The 13,674-nt window shown below is 40.7% G+C and overlaps 1 protein-coding gene across 2 annotated transcripts in view; it reads left to right on the plus strand.

Annotated features, from left to right (window-relative positions):
- The window catches only part of RFC3 (replication factor C subunit 3), a 739,896-nt gene that overhangs the window by 708,159 nt on the left and 18,063 nt on the right, over positions 1 to 13,674 (plus strand). The window contains exons 11-12 of one of the 2 annotated variants that reach the window (XR_010582549.1): positions 11,207 to 11,480; positions 12,697 to 12,841. The gene's annotated coding sequence lies outside the window, so the exon portion shown is untranslated. The remainder of the gene's footprint in view (positions 1 to 11,206; positions 11,481 to 12,696; positions 12,842 to 13,674) is intronic. The other variant, XR_012426813.1, reaches the window with a different exon arrangement.

The raw sequence follows: 13,674 nt of genomic DNA on the forward strand, positions 1-13,674 counted from the left end.
TTCATCATGACTAAAGTCCTAAGGCCATCAGCTTACCTGAGTCTTACATATTCTGGCTTCCACTTGGTTTTCATTCTACATCCCTTACCTAAGCATCTCAGTCATTTCTATAGTTTCTTCTAAATATTCATAATATTCTAATCTCTGAGGTCTAGACCCATAATTCTAACTGCCTATTACTATTAGATATTGATGTCATCTGGAGGTCTAGACCCGTAATTCTAACTGCCTATTACTATTAGATATTGATGTCATCTGGACATCATAAATTCAATACATCCAAAAGCAGATGACCACAATGGGTCAAAAATTAAGTAGTTTTGATTCTTAGCAGGTAAATTGTGTGATTATGTGAAATGACAAAAAATTTAGAGCAGTATTTTTCAAACTTTCAGTAAGCTGTGGGCTACCTGCTTCATGGGTACACACAGACCAACAATTTTTCTAATTTTTATGGATTGATTGCAATTTTAAACAATTAAAAATCAAGCATTTTAAGTTAATATTCATATTTTTATAGCAAGAAAAATAATGATATTATTACAAATTATAACCAGTTACCAAAAGGGAACTTTTGTCTGTTTCAACTTAGACCCCAAGACAGTAAGTGCCATTACACTTTCCTTCCAGGCTGAGGTGATAAACTAGTTATAAAGGTGTTTATTCAGGCCAAGAAGGGAGTTTGAGCTTAAAAAGGGAATTTCACTGGAAAATGTTGTTCAAGTGTTGTAATATTTGCCTTCTCCACCCCCAGGGAGAAATAGGAGGTAGTCCACCTACCTCATCTCAAAGCTAAAGAGAAATGTTCAAACTCATAGAGTTTGAGGTGTAACCTTATAGTCTGTGGGACAAAGTAAACTTGTGTTTGACTCATAGCAGACAGATACAAAGGGAGAAAGGCTCAGTGAAGCACAGTGGAGATTGTAATTAAATACTTACATTTCCACCGATAAGGAAACAAATATGTTTCTAGTAGACAAAAGACTTATTTTTTTAAAACCCTAGGTATGCAAGAAAATAAAATAACCAAAAACTAAGAGGAAGAGGAACCCGTAGAAAAATGTCCAGATATGCAAAAAGATTAAATGACCAAAAACCAACAGAGGTTGAAAAAAACAATAACAACACTGTTAGGTGCCCAGAAATTTGAGTTATCAAACATGTATTTTAGAATACCTGTGATTATTATTCAAGTAAATAGATGGTGAGATGGTGAACTTCACCAGATAGCTATAATGCATAAAAAGAATAAATGGGAATTATGGAAATCAAAAATAAAATAACCTAAATTAAAAATGGATGGATGTGTTAAACAACAGGTTAAACATGGTACAAGAAAGAATTAGTGAACTGGAAATGGACCAATAGAAAATATCCAGCTGAAATCACAGAGACAAATAAGCAATTGCAAGTACAAAAAAGACCATAATTGAAGAGACTACAAGAGATATACAAGACACCATATTTTAAAATCTAACAAGTGTTAGTCTCCAAAGGAGAGGAAAGAAATAATGTGTCAGAATTAGTATGTGAAGACAGACTATGAATTTTGCAAAACTAACAAGACATAAAACCACAGACACATAAAGATTCTGGAGGCTCTACCAATGTTGAGCAATATAAATACAAAGAAAACCACACCTATGCACATCAGAGTAAAACTGCTGAAAACTAAAGTCAGTGAGGAACGGTTCGTTCAAAGAGCAATAATAAGACCGATGGCTGACTTTTCAACTGAAACTGTGTTCAAGAGACGATGAAATGACATTTTTAAAGTGTTGAAATGGTGCGGGGAGGGGGGGAACTGCCAATCTGCAATGCTGTAACTAGAGAAAATAGGTTTCAAAACTGAAAGTGAAAAAAAGAATGTTATTCTTATCTCATGACATATATAACAATTTATTCTAAGTAGATTGCAAACAAAAAAACAATAAATTCTATTTCATAAAATTGGGAACTTCTGTTAATCAAAAAATGTTACTAAGTAAGTAAAAAGACAAGGCCTACCAAGGGCAAAGTTATTTTTAATCCATATGCCCGACAAAGGATTCATATCTACAAACTATAAACAACTCCTCAAACACAGTAAGAAAAAGACCAAGATCCCAATTTATAAATAAAGGTCAGAAGACATATTCAAACATTTCATAAAACATGACATCCAAGTGGTCAGTAAGCATTTGAAAAGGTGAGCAGCCTCACTGCTTATCAATGAAATAGCAATTAAAACAATAAGATAAAAGCACTGGCAAAATTAATGGCAAATGGCAAAAGTGAAAAAGAAAATACCAAGTGTTGCAAGGATGAGAAACAACTGGAATCATCACTGGTGCATTTAAATGTGTACAAGCAATTTAGAAAACTGTTTGGCAGTGTCTTCCAAAGCTCAGCATATACTTGCTCTATGACCTAGTGATTCTACTTGTAGGTATAAACCCAGCAAAAATATCTACCAAAGCAATGTATAAAGCAGCAGTATTTGCAAGAACTAAAAAATAGAAAAGTCCAAATGTCCAGCACTTCATTCACACTTTCCAAACAGCATTAACTCCTTCTCCTACAGCAGACAGATGTTTATGCACCTGTTCCCAATGCCAGCACCTCACTCCATCTCCACCCTCACTAAACACTGGTCTCCAGTTACTCAGGGACTCTAGTGAATAAAAAGATCTAGGATGGATTCAGCAAAAGAGATCTAAATTATCTAAATGAAACGGCATTATTATTTTGACTTCAAGGTCAAAATTAAAAGCTCATTTTAAGCACACATATCCTCACTGACCAGCTGTGGGGTTCCATGCTAATCCAACTGTGGGAACATTATTCGGGTGAGGTTTGAAGAGAGATGAGATTCCACAATTCTGAAGAACTGATATGTGTCCACGGACAGTTTATTGCGGAAACCCGACTTTCCAATGATAGTAGAGAGCAGATATATTTCCCAAGCATGTCTGTTATAGGCATACAAATTGTAGAAGCTGCATTATCTATTACTCAGTTCATTAATAATAGAAAAAGTTAATAAGTATAGAAAAGAGTGAAAACTTACATTGTAATATATAAGTTTTTTTTTCCTTTTTACTCAGTTTCCACTATAGCACACTTTATAGTCTTTTGGAAATAGACTATAAAGTCTTAATAATATATTGACATGTAGATATATTATTAAGCATCAACATGGTGTTCTCAATGTCCTGGGTCTTTTTAATTCTACTGAATGACACCTCTAAAATATAAGCTTCACTCCCCATTTTACCTTTACCCAGCTCCTACTGAATGCAAAGCCTGCAAGGAGGACACTTCCACATCTTCCCCCTCTACCTGCACAAGTTAACTCCAAAGCAAATACAGGGTTCTAAATCACAAAGGAATTTTAAAGCCCAAGAGACCCCTTATTTGTCTCTATCATATTTGAAAGCATTTTTCAATTTGCACATGGATGATCACGCAGGAGACAATTTCTGATTCTCATCAACCAGGAGATGTGAGTTGAGGGTGTCTTTTGTCAGCCTTCAAAGGGGAAGATCTTTGCACATGCAAACTGAGGATAAAGTTCCAACAGAGGGTTAAATCCAAGGTCAAGCACAGGCGTGTCCAGACTTTAGTGAAATCACAATGAATTACACCTTGTTCAAACCCTGGTCCCACAATTTTCCAACTGTGGAAGCTTGGGCAAGGAAATTGACCTTCCTCTGTTTCAAAGGTTTTCATCTGTCAAAAGGAGATAAAAATGCTTGCCCTGAGAGGTTTCTGTGGAAATTAAATGAAATAACTCATACCAAGTACTTAGTCTGATAAAGCCTTGTACAAAGGAAGCACTGAATAACTATCAGGCTTATTATTATTATTATTATTGCTGTCATCATCATCACAATAAGGATAATTATTATTATTCTATCATCTCAGACACCTAAATATCATTTCTATATTAAGGCACAGCAGCACCATTTGATATCCTTTGGGAAAGAAACAGCCCTCTTTTTATTCTACATCTTTTTGGTACTCACTCATTAGCTCACTGTAAATTTGTGCTTTTCTCTTATTACAATATCCATTGGACCAGAAATGCTTTTTGAATGGATAATAACATTGACAACCACAATAATTAGCACAAACAGAGTGCTTATGGTGAGCCAGGCATGGATCTAAGGGCTTTACATGCATTCTGTCGCATGCTGCAGGTACTTTTCACATCACCACCTCATGCTGCAGGTACTTTCGTTACCCCCACCTGATACATTTACTAAGAGAATTACAATGTATTTCTTCTATCCACTACCCAGACTCAGGTTTGCCATTTGGCCTCCAGGAAAGAAAATTTCTCTCACGTTGCTCTGATGGTGCTATGCACGAGGCATGAAGGGGGTGAGATGGTTTGGGTCTGTGTCCCTGCCCAAATCCCATGTCAAATTATAATCCCCAGTGCAGGAGGTGGGGCCTGGCGAGAGGTGACTGGATCACGGGGCCAGTTTCTCATGGTTTAGCACCATCACCACTTGGTGCTGTAGTCGCGATAGTGCGTTCTTGTGAGATTTGGTTGTTTCAAAACGTGTGGTACCTCCCACCTTGCTCTCTCTTGGTCCTGCTCCTGCCATGCAAGATGCCTGCTCCGCTTTGCCTTCCTCCATGAGACCTCCCAGAATCAGATGCTACTGTGCTTCCTGTACAGCCTGCAGAACCGTGAGCCAATTAAACCCCTTTCTTTATAAATCACCCAGTGTCAGTATTATTTTACAGCAATGCAAGAACTGACTAATACAGGACAAGGTGCCAGGCAATGACCCTGGAGGCTAGTGAAGACATCACACAGGAGAAAATAAGACACATCTTAAAAAAGGAAAGACGCACCAGGCAGAGCAAAATCAGAAAAGACGAGCACAGCCTCGACCACCTGGAGACTGGCAGCACTGCAGGGGTTGTCATGGAAGGAGTGACACAGGGAGGTTGAAGGCAGATGGGCCAGACTGTGGGGGACCCGCATACCACGTGATGGCATTGTCCATTTGATAGTGTACAGATTGTGGTAGCAAGGGGCATGCCAAGAGTTTAAGCTGGGGTTTCACATGATCTTTTCCATATATTTCCTCTTACAAAGATCCCTCAGAGACACTGTGAAGTTTGGCAATACGAGACTCCAAGAAACATTGAAGGTAGAATATATGAAAGAGGAAAGGACCAGCAGGGTGTTGGTGGTGGTGCAGCTGGAGGGGAGGGTCAGATCCCAGAAAGAGGAGGAAGAGTGGAAAAAGTGTGATGGACGACGGGATGTGGCTGGTGAAAAAGAGGGGACAGGCTGGGCGCAGTGGCTCACATGTATAATCCCAGCACTTTGGGAGGCCAAGGCAGGCAGATCACCTGAGGTCAGGAGTTCAAGACCAACCTGCCCAACATGGTGAACCTCTGTCTCTACTAAAAATACAAAAACTAGCTGGGCGTGGTGGCACATGCCTATAATGGCAGCTACTTGGGAGGCTGAGGCAGGAGAATCGCTTGAACCTGGGAGGCAGAGGTTGCAGTGAGCCAAGATCATGCCACTGCATTCCAGCCTGGGTGACAGAGCAAGACTCCGTCTCAGGAAAAAAAAAAAAAAAAGAAAGAAAAAAAAAAAAAAGGAAGAAAGAAAGAAAAAAGAAAAGGGGGGACACTCCAGTAAGATCCCCAGTCTCAGTGACCAGGACGATGGTGATAACAATCAAATAAACAAGAATACAAAACAGGAGGTTGGATTTTTTTTTTTTTTTTGGTCGTTAAAGAAGATAATAACTTCAGTATTGAACATGTGGAAAGAGACCTGATAAGAATTTGTGAAATTCCTAAATTTCCAAGTTGGCAAATATTTAAAGGTAAGAGAAAAGTCATAGTGGAGGAGCTCCCGATGGGATTACAGGAGCCTTCGAGTGGTCGGAACCTTGGCTTGTGTCAAACAGCCTTGGGTTTCAGTCCTGCCACTGCCATGGCAAGTCACATAGGGGTAAAATGTGGGATAAAATGGTAAAGGCCTGTGCACTTTGACTCCAAAATCTTACTTCTGGGGATTTATCTAAGGGAAATAATCTGGAGGGCTCAGGATGTGTGAACATGGCAGTTCTCTATAGCACTGTTTATAGCAGCAAAACATGGAATTAAGTGCTCAAAAATAAGAGATAAGAAGTCATGTCACAACTATTAAGTAGAAGATTATGCAGCCAGTAAAATGCATAGTCCTGCTTTTATAGATGGAAAGATGTTCACCATCTGAGGAAGAGGCAGGCTACTTCTTCAATGTCCAGCCCAACCCCATTTCATGCCGTTCTCTCCCCAGTCACTCACTCCAAATGTCACCTCCCAAAAGAAGCCTCCTCTGACCCTGCAGTCCCCTCTATCTCCCAAGTCACTATCATTTCGCCCAGTTCATTTTATAATTATTCATTAAGCATCTGAATCACGAGTGTCTGTTTCTCTGTCTCTCCAATTGGAACCCTGTGAAAATGGCAGTGACATTGAAATAAGACCATTTGTATTAAATGAGATAATACATAAATACATAAATGTGTCTGGCACAAAATAAGTGCTGAATAACTGCCAGCCTTAGCCATTATTATTTTTCTTCCTTAAATCTCTCTACTACATATTTATTTTCCTCTTCCTATCATCACTTTGAGATCTTTCAAAAGTCTCTTGTAATTAATAGGTAAATATTTTTGATGGAAGGTAAATATACACCAATATTCAAGGGAAACATACACCAATATTCAAGGGAAACCAGATTCTTTTTTAATGTAATTGAGAAACAGGTGCTTCAATTTCTTTCTATAATGAAGATATTATTTATCACAATACATAAACATACATATACATATATATAAAGAACGTATTTAGTGGTTTATTAAAAACAAGATGGACTGGGCGCAGTGGGTCATGCCTATAATCCCAGCACTTTGAGAGGCTGAGGTGGGTGGATAACTTGAGGTCAGGAGTTTGAGACCAGCCTGGCCAACATTCTGAAACCCCATCTCTACTAAAAATACAAAAATAAAAAATAGCCAGGTGTGGTGATGGGCGCCTGTAATCCCAGCTGCTCAGGAGGCTGAGGCAGGAGAATCGCTTGAACCTGGGAAGTGGAAGATGCAGTGAGCCAAGATTGTGCCACTGCACTCCAGCCTGGGTGACAGTGAGAGACTCTGTCTCAGAAGAAAACATAAAAAATTTTTAAAAAATGACTACTGAAGTTTTGCCCATTTAAATTTTAAATATTTAAATAAGTTTGCCAATCCTTAAAAGAGGATCTGCTCTGTGATAGATATCACTCCTTCACAAATTTCTTTTAGAAATTCATTTTGCATTGCGTTCTCCTCCTTTTTTTTTCCCCAAGGCCTTATATAGAGACTGGTGTTATTTGAATGTCATGATTTTGAATAACACAGACACATTCTTTTTCTTTTATTTGTCCTCTCTCATCTCCTTTGTGATGCTTGTATTTTTATGCTTCTCCTCTATTTTAGCGAGATGAATGCCTAATTGTTCTTCCATAAGAGAAGTGACACATTAATGGAAGCATGCTAAATATAAGAGCATACATGAGGACATGTTCTTTACATGGGATCTGGGAAGTCACAAAGGGCAGCCTCTGTCAGGTACTGGCAGGAACTTTTGGTTCTGGTTTTAGAAGAGAGAAACTTCTATTTTCAATGCATTAAAATCTGTAAGAAGCCACTTTGCATGGCCAAAGAAAGGCCACCTGATAAGGCTACAATTGAAAATGCACTCCTTGGGCAGAATTTCTAATGCTCTACAACAATGAAGCAATCTGCACATTTAGTAGCATGAAATTTGGGGAAGAATCAGCAGACAACTGCATATCTAAAAAAGCTCATCCTAATTTGAGGGTAGGTTTTGTTAATAAGCCAGGACATAAAGGTTTATCTTCCCCTTCCAAAATAAAAAATAACTGCAATGGCAATAAAATGCCTTTGGTTAAGCTCTGCTGGCATTAAAGTATCGCCCACAGCACCACATCTCTTATGCTGGTGGATAGCTATGCTTCCACTCCTCAAGATCTTAGCAATGTACATTTAACAGCATGACACGATAAAGGGAGAACAAATTTCTTTTCTTCACACCAGATGGGAATAAGAAACGTGAGTGTTGTACACAATGAAACAATATCTATAAATCTAGCATTTTATCATCCCATTTCAGACTATAAAATTAGAAGATTCATCAGTTATACCTTCACTCATGAAATATACCTGCTGAGGTATGGGGTCTCCATGGGAAGACTGATACAGATAACACCTTCCAGCGGGTTATATATCAGTGGGTGGCACAGCTCTAGCGGGAGCTGGAACTCTCAGATCCCCCTGCAATCGCACAGCTGTGGGATGTCAGGAGAATGCCTGGAGACAGAATTGTTAGGAATCCGCTTATTAGCAACTCTGTAATTCATGGGCCAAATGGAGATCTTATTTCGAGGTTTCCTACACACAGAAATGTTCCCAAACAATATTAAGGTAATATTCAACATTGACTAAAAGTATTTTTCTATTATCAGGAAACTTATTTGTATTAGAGAAGGAAATGAACAGGTTTTCTCTTATTTCTTCCTCCCAGTTTCCAATTCTAACCCACATTCACACCCTTTGTCCTCATGATTCTAACATTGACGATGTGATATTTGCAAGGTGTTAAAAGTTATAGAGAGCTTCCGTGTTCATTATCTCATGTGATCCTTGAGTAACCCAGGGAGGTTGGAGCAGAAAAAGCTTAATGACTTGGCTGAAAGTTGGGATGAAAATTCACATATTCTGAATACTTTTTACTTTTTTAGTGTTTTTTTTTTCCTTCAATGTGCTATGCTTGACATTTCCTTTCTTAGCATTCCAGTGATATTAGCAAACTAGGTAAAATACACATCAGGGTTCTTTGTTTCCTGTATTCTTTCTGCTTTATCTTTTTAACAGAATACCTATGGGATCCAAAGAAAAGAATGTAGAATTTTCTGCCCACTTCCTCTCTATTTGAGTCACATTAGATGGGTACTATGTATGGCTACTTAAGGATGAGAAAGTTTACCGTGACTTGCCTGATTTGGGAATGTACAAAAATTAATTTAACCATGCATAATAAATTACCCAAAACTTAGAAGCTTAAAATAATGGTAAATATTTCTTATCTTTGACAACTAGTTTCTCTGGGTCCGGAATTTGGGAGCTACTTGGCTGGCTAGTTTGGCTTGAAAAAGCTGTTCATGAAATTGCAGTCAGGTGTTAGCCAAAGCTGCAATTAGCTGAAGCCTTGATCGGGGTCTGCTCCAAGATGGCACACTCACATGACTGGCAAAGGGCTGCTGGCTGTCAGTGGAAGGCCACAGTTCCTCTCCACATGAGCCCCTAACAGGGTTGCATGACCATGCTCACAACACGAGCAAGGGACCTGTAAAAGCAAATGGAAGCTACAAAGCCCCATAAGACCTGCCCTGTAAGCCACATGCCACCAGCTCAACTGTGCTCGATTTCGATTAATCACACAGGCCAGCCTGGATTCAGCCTGGGATAAAACTACATGTGTGAAGGACCACTGGGGCCATCTTGGAGACTGGTAGGATTACTGTGGACTTCTCTGAGTAAGCCACTCACCATTCCATCACTCCTAATAGGATTTAAAACACGTTACCCCAAAAGATGGCACATCAGCACTTGAGAAAACAGAAGCAGGAAGGCCCTTCCTACCATCCCTTCACCCTTCTTCCCTAAGGAAGGTCGTGAGACTCTCATTCAAGAGAAGCCCTCCCTATACCCAAGGGAAAGGAGCCAAAGACACAGAGACACTAAGAAGAATCAGAAAAAACAGGGCTTGCTAAGATTCCCCTGGCTTTTACCATTAGATCATATTCTTTTCTCCTCCAATCATACTTCTCCATGACTGACCACTCTTCAGCAAGCCTAAGCATGAAAATACACAAATAGACCTGTTTCTTTGGGGTCTTTGTTTCTTGATGAAGGCTCCCATGTCACATAAAATCACAAAAAATAAATTTGTGGCCAGACACAGTGGCTCATGCCTGTAATCCCAGCACTTTGGGAGGCTGAGGCGGGCAGATCATCCGAGGTTGGGAGTTCAAGACCAGCCTGACCAACAAGGAGAAACCTCATCTCTACTAAAAATACAAAATTCGCCAGACGTGGTGGCACACGCCTGTAGCTATTCAGGAAGCTGAGGCAGGAGAATCACTTGAACATGGGAGGCGGAGGTTGCAGTGAGCTGAGATCACGCCCTTGCACTCCAGCCTGGACAACAAGAGAGAATCTCCATCTCAAAAAATAAAAATAAAATAGTAAAATAAATTGTGTATGGTTTCATTGTGTTCATCTGCCTTTTGTTATAGCGGCCTCAGCCATGCACCTTTTCCTCCCCTACAATCCTAAGAAACCCGAATGTCCTGGGGTGTCCTGAATGTCTTGGCAGAGGATTGATGTCATGTTGTGTATTACTGGGACTTGCTTTTAACATCACCAAATGCTATTAACTGAATGCTTGTGTCCCCCTAAAATTCATATGTTGAATCGCTAATCCCTATTGCGATGGTACTTGGAGGTGATTAGGTCACAGGGATGGAGCCCTGATGATGGGATTAGTGCACTTAGAAGAGAAGAGTTCTCTTTCTCTTTCTCTCTCTCTCTCTCTCTCTCTCTCCCCCCCCCCTTGACACATGAAGATATAGCAAGAAGATGGCTATCTGCAAACCAGGAAGAGGACCCTCACCAGAACCCACCAGCACCCTGATATAGGACTTTCTATCCTTTAGAACTGTGAGAAATAAATGTCTGTTGTTTAAGCTGCCCAATGTGTAGTAATCTGTTATGGCAGTCCAGACTGACTGAGATACCCTCACTCAATCTTTCTCTTGGGAACTCTCCCTCAGTTACATGGACACCGTGAACCGCCTTGTATCCCTAAACCCCTGACCACGCTGACCATAGTTTGTTGGCTCAAGAGTAGGCAATTGACCCAGGAGGGGAGGAGGTGTGGAAAATGCCATCCCCAGGCTGCAACTGATTGTTCAGAACATTTACTGAACCCGGGAACTAAAGTATGGGTCACCCCTCATCAAGTTGCTCATGATATAGGAAAAGAAAGAGACACATTGAGGATGAGGGTCAGCGATGGGGAGAAGGAGAGGAAGGAGAAGGAGAAAAAAGGAAATACCATGAATTCATTATGTTCCCAGAGAGAAGAATGATCAAAAGAAGGATGATCCCCCCACAGATGTGCAAGAGTAAGACACCTGACTTCAACACAGGCAATATAATCATTCCCTGAGAGTTTGAATTTGAGGCCAAAACAAACAAACTTGAGGGAAGTCTCTCTTCCTCTAATGGTTGAAATATAGAGTATAAAACTTCCCCACGTGAAGGAACTGATCAGCAGTGAGAAAGAAAGAAGCTGAGATGCAGCACGAAGCAGAGGTTAGTGAAGACAGAAAGCAGAGCCCCAGCCTCCAGGTGAGCCTGCACCTTCTCATAACTTAAAACTGCTATATTCTCTACAACCTTTTGGATTCTGTGAACCAGTACATTCCCCTTTATGTATAAACTAGCCTAACAGAGTTGCAATATGGTTCATGCTACAACTTAAATACAAAGAAAATATAAATTTTACATGGTTTTAGTGGGGAGAATATGTACTTGGTTTTCTCTAATCTGGGATAATTGCTCAGTCTCTCCTCTGTTGGGTTGAACAGTGGAAAGAGAGTTCTCATGGCCTTGTGGCTCTGGAGAACGGAGGTTCCTGGAGTGCCAGAGCTCCTCTGGCTTCTGGCAGGGTGTCCTTGGTCTGCCTGATCACTGCTTATTCTGACAAAAGTGGGCCCTGCAGCCCCATGCAGCAGTGTGTAACCCATGCACCAGCCTCTCTCTGCCTGCACCCCGGTGACCCCCACCTTGCACTGCCAAGGCCTCCCTGAGCTCTTGCTAAACACTGAGCCTTCGCTACATTCTCCCTGAGACCTTCTGAACCAGGGCGTCTCCCTGCAGCCCCTGTAGCCTCCTGTGGCATCAGACAGAAAATCATCATCCTCAGCACTTTCTTCAACCTGCCTAACACACCCACCCCTCTCAGGCCTATGCATGGGAGTTTCCTTCTCCCCACTCAGTCCCTTCTCTCCTTCCCACCATCAGCCTGCAGCAGGAATGAGAGGTTTCTCCACCTGTCTACCACTTGGGGCTTTCCTTACATAAAACCCTAAGCCCCCGTCCCTAACCTGACATTCAAGACTGTTATACTACTAACGGCTGACAGTCTTTCCCTTACATCAAAGGTGACAATAAAGGAAGAGTTTAATGGCAATAAGGACTTAAGAAAATTTAAATAGATAGGCTTAATATTTCTATGACCAAAAATAGCCCCTTGAAGCAAGTTTGCATTCTCTAATGTAAACCCAGAATCCTAACTAATGCCACTAATGATGCCAGGTAGCAGTAAGAGAGTCGGGTGACATCATTCAGGCGCTCAGTCAATTAGTCAACAATCTACTGAGCATTTACGGAACCCCCCATCAAGTTGCTCATGAGGTAGAAAAAGAAAGAGATACCTTGAGGAGCAGGGAAGGGGAGGAGGGGGGAGGTAGAAGGGGAGAGGAAAAAAGGGAGAAGGGCGAGGAGAGGGGAGGAGGAGGAGAAAGAGAAAAAATAAAATACAATGAATTCATTATGTTCCCAGAGAGAAGAGACCGAAAGAAGGATGATCCCCCCCGCAGATGTGCAAGTGACTAATTCGGTCAAGAAGAAAACCAGGCCTCCCTCACAGGGTTGAGAGAAGATAGCACCAGCCAGCCTTGTAGCCTGAGAAGCTGTCTCCTCACCAGGTTTGATTCCGTTTATTAAATTTAAATCTCTGAATGAGGTCTCTTAAGCCTGAATCCAAAGTAGGACAGAGATCGTAAAAGAGTATATTGTGCCTTATGCTTGGGCTGTACTCCTGTATAAATGTGCAGTCCAGGATCTCATTTCTATTTACTTCGATATAAAATGCAGTGAAACAATAGTGGAAGGCACTGGTAAAGACCCAGAGACTCAGGCCTGCTCACATGCTGCTGGGGGACTCTGAAGTGGTTCTTCCGCCAGGATCTCCAGTGGCTCCTGGTTTTCCCCTTGTGTGACATTCAAACCTGCTGTGTTTACGTATTTGATGGCTATCTCTATGAGGACGTTGTGTTTTCTTCTTCACAGCTGGATGTCCCCATTTAATAGCCAACCCTGGACATAAACTGACTGCTCAGTTAGTAAACATGTTTTGAATACATAAACTCTTCAGGGTGGCAATTTAGCAATATGTATCAGAAGTTCTCAATTTTCCTTAGGAATTTATGCTAAGAAAATGGTCATGGATGTATATGCATAATTATTTACAAAAGTGTTCGGGACAATGTGGTTTACACTAGGAGAAATCCCGAAACAATTGAGATGTCTGGCAATAAAATCTTTCTTAAAAAACGTTGGTACCATCTTTAAAAGAACTGCTATGCAATCATTAAAAATGACAATAGTTACAATAAAACTATCACATTTGGTAAATCTGTGTTTGCTGTGTGTGTAGATGGATAAGCAAAGAAAAGAGCTCAGAAGGATGGTCCTGGCATATTAACAGTGGTCATCTTCAGGTGAAAAGTGTTCAGTTCGCTCTTATTTGCTCAGTTTT

Source organism: Macaca fascicularis, chromosome 17, assembly GCF_037993035.2.
Source record: "Macaca fascicularis isolate 582-1 chromosome 17, T2T-MFA8v1.1".
Taxonomy (NCBI): Eukaryota; Metazoa; Chordata; class Mammalia; order Primates; family Cercopithecidae; genus Macaca; species Macaca fascicularis.